The sequence below is a fragment of the Ptiloglossa arizonensis genome, chromosome 5 (assembly GCF_051014685.1).
Source record: "Ptiloglossa arizonensis isolate GNS036 chromosome 5, iyPtiAriz1_principal, whole genome shotgun sequence".
In the NCBI taxonomy this organism is placed as follows: domain Eukaryota; kingdom Metazoa; phylum Arthropoda; class Insecta; order Hymenoptera; family Colletidae; genus Ptiloglossa; species Ptiloglossa arizonensis.
In genome coordinates, this window is record NC_135052.1 from 435,506 (window position 1) to 439,224 (window position 3,719).

A 3,719-nucleotide genomic window follows, 5' to 3' on the forward strand; every position below is an offset into this window, starting at 1 on the left:
CGAAGGTGCAAGATGAATTTTAACAATTTTCCAGATTTGGTGAAAAATTCGAAAATAAATAAAATACAGGGACTTCGATGGTGTAAGATGGACTTTAAAAATTTTCCAAATTTCGTGAAAAACTCAAAAATAAATCAAATGTTGGGACTTTGAAGGTGTAAGATGAACTTTACCACGAGATTTGCGCCAATGGTTTGCATTGTAAGAGAAACTGTTTAACGTATCGAGGTGATTCTAATTCGGACGAGAATTGAATGTTTATTTGAAGCGTGATCCAAATTTTTAGTCGCGAGAAACGTCAAGTCGAGATAAAACGTATCGGAAGTTTTGTTCACGGTGAAATATTGCTGTGCAATTTTCGAAAGCCTGTATTAAAAAAAAGAAAAAAAAAAACTGAAAAAAAAGAATCGATTTCTTCCACCCCGTACGCGTGGAAAGCCCCGGTCGAGTCGCTTCGATGATTTACGTGGTCGAAATAGGACGAAGTGAGACACCACGTGGTCTGGCCTAAAATCGTTGAGAAACAAGCATGTCAATGCACCCCGACGAATTTCTTGCAGTTAAGTCATACCTGTGCTCCCGTCACCGACGGACGAGTAAACAGAAAAGGAGACGTTACACGCTCCGTAAAAAGCGTTACAAAATACGCGCATCGTGAGACTCGCTCGAGAGTCGTCGTTCACCTAACTCGCTACTAGCAAGAAGCAAAATGACCGGTGTTACTCAACAAACCGTACAATTTTACCGTGAATAACTCGCGAGCGAGCGAGCGAGCGAGCGAGCTAGCAAGCGAACGAGCACGCGCGCGAGCGAACGCGTCCGTCTAAACTCGTATCACCGAGGAAAGGAGAAAGGGAAAGAGAAAACTAGAACCGGTGATGGAAGAGGAGAAACTTAAACGAGCGTGTGTGTACGTGCGCGCGTATTCGCGTGTGTAGGCCCGTGTGTGTGTCAGAGGACCAAAGGTGGATGCACATTCCCCGAGCGTATTATAATTGCACTCGAGGCTGGAACTCGAATGCCATTAAACCAGTCACGATCGCTTGGCCTTGGACTGCAGTTGCACATATCGTCCCCCTTCTTCTTCGTTCTTCTTTCACTCTCTTCCCTCCCCCCACTCGGTCCGCTCTTCCCCACCATCGCGTCGTCGTGAGCCCCTTCCCCCACCCTCCCTCCGTAACCCACCGCGGCGTATAGTTCTCACCCGTTCCCACCGACGCGACGCGACGCGACGCGACGCGCGGCGCTCACTCCACGATTCCCACCGTATCCTTCAACGTCTCTTTTTCGGCGCTCCATCGGGTCGCGATTATAAATAAGTCGCGTTCGCCGGTAAGTCCATCGAAATCGTGGAAAGAAGCGAGATGCAGCTCGCCACGAAGACCGGTTCGCGCCGGAATACATCCACACTGTCGCACGATCTGTTGACTCGGCGAAAAATATTCTTGCGGTCAATGGTGTTGCGTAAAAGAGTTCACCTTGCCGCGCGATTCTGATTCAACGCGGGCACGGAGGAACGATTCCATCGTGGAATTTCTTTTCGTTCGTCCAGGTTCGCGAGAGACGATCATCTGGTTTCGGTTTAGCGACGTCGCGTCCGGAGTTGATTCGCGACAGCGACCGAGGAGGAGGGACCCAGCATGTGGCCGAAATGTACCACTTGATAAATAATTTCCTGGATACACGGTCTCCGTCACGCTCGACGAAACTCACACCTATGCGCGTCGAGATTCGTCACGCGTTCGGTGTAATTGAAAGTTCGACGACGACGTAGAAACGGAGCCATCAACGACCAGATCGTACACGATCGCGATAAAAGTATACCCGAGCGCGTTACCGAGTCGGTTTTTACGAAAGAATACTTCTCGAAGGTTATTTTTTAAACGCAAAGCACAAACGGGTTAATCGCGCGTAACCCGAATACGCGTACTCGCGCGCGCGCACGTATTCAGTCTCGGGCTGCGGGTTTCGAGAAAAGGAGAACGACGCGTTCGAGGTTTCGTTCTAATGAGAATCGGGCTTGAGGATGCGCGAGGCGCGTGTACAAAGCACCGGAACGCCGGACTTTATCGCGTTTACATGGAAGCTGCGGTTGAATATCATCGTGGCCGAACAGAGCGTAATTTAGTTTTTCGTTTAACGTAATTTATGCGAACCGGTGTAAACGATTATCGAGAACGAACGAATCTAGCACGAAGCATCGATTAACTTTTCTTTTTTACAGCTCTTCGAGAACAAAAGCTCTCGGAGAAGAATTTCTTCCTTTTTTTTTTTAACGTAAAGTCACGCGTCTAATATTCGTTGTTAAAAATTCGCTCGAATCGCGACACCCGAGGCGCGAGCCCGTTTCATCGGAACGCAACGAGTTTTCCCAAGAATTTTTTATTTCGGCTACTCCGTTTCGCGAAGCACGAGTAACAAACGGGGGCAACGCGAACGTGCAAGGGACCACCATAAAAATTCGCGAATCGGGCAATGTGTTACGCATAAAAGCAGGTTTAAGGTGTTTGCGAGTACCCCATAAATTTCACTTTCTTTCTTAACAGCGCAATTTCTCGCGAAGCATTACCATTCCTCACGAAGAATGGGAAAATTATGTAAATGTCCGTGACTTCGCCAAGCCGTCTGCGAGTTTGTTCGTCTATTTCTGTTTTCGATTCGTCCTGCCACGCTACCGGTTAGCGACGTCACTCGCGAAGTTAATAAAATCATTGCGATTGCGCAACGTCCTGTTTCGACGAAACATTCTTATCGCCGCGCAATTAACAACGTACACGCAACATCGTGGACACCGTAACGCACACCGCGACGAGTACTCGAAGGGAGAATTTATGGAGAACGTGGTACCGCGTCGATTGATAACAATTTTTCCACGTCGGGAAACGCGAAACAGTAACTCCTCGATAAAAGTCTGAATTTGCGCTTCGATAAAAGTTCCAGTGTCGTCCCCGCCCACTTGTTCCCCCACCTACTCACGCGCCCGGCGTTCCTGTAAACAAAAACCGGCTGACCGCAGACAGAAGCGATCCCTATCGCGCGCGGGATCGACTTCCATTCGATAATGCGAATAAAGTGTTTCCTATTTGTCGTTTATTTATTTATCCTTACATCTATCTTCCGTATAATAGGAATAATCAGCGACAACGATCGATTCCGTTGGTCTCTCGAGGCAGAAGAAACACGCGAAGATCGAGTTTGGACATCAAACGCAAACTTTTTAACATTCAACCTCGATAACGTTGTAACCAGTTGCATAATAAGATCTCTGGTATTTGTTTTTATTCGTATTTATAATTGAGAAAGCCTGTTTTGCAAATTTCGGCGCTACCGAACGTATCATTCGCGAAAAAAGTGCATCGTTCGAAAAACTTGGATCGGAGTTGGCTGACATCATTTTGCGCGATATTGTTACGGTGAAATTTCGAACGAGAGGGATTGGATTACAATTGTAGGAAACAATTGTAGCATTCTTAGTTTTCTCGCAGGTTCTCGTACTTGCGTCTAATTTTATTTCGCGCGCCGAATAAACTGAATGAAAACGGCAGACTGGGCACCTCTGGTAACACGTATAATTAAAAACAGTCGGAACGGAGTCGCGTTTGGACTTATTTTCGTCGGAAAAACCTCGTTAACCCATTGGTAATACGAGAGTATCTTGATGAGACTCGAAACATCGCGCCGTTGCAGGAAAAGCGACACGGCTGGAAAATGTTTAATTA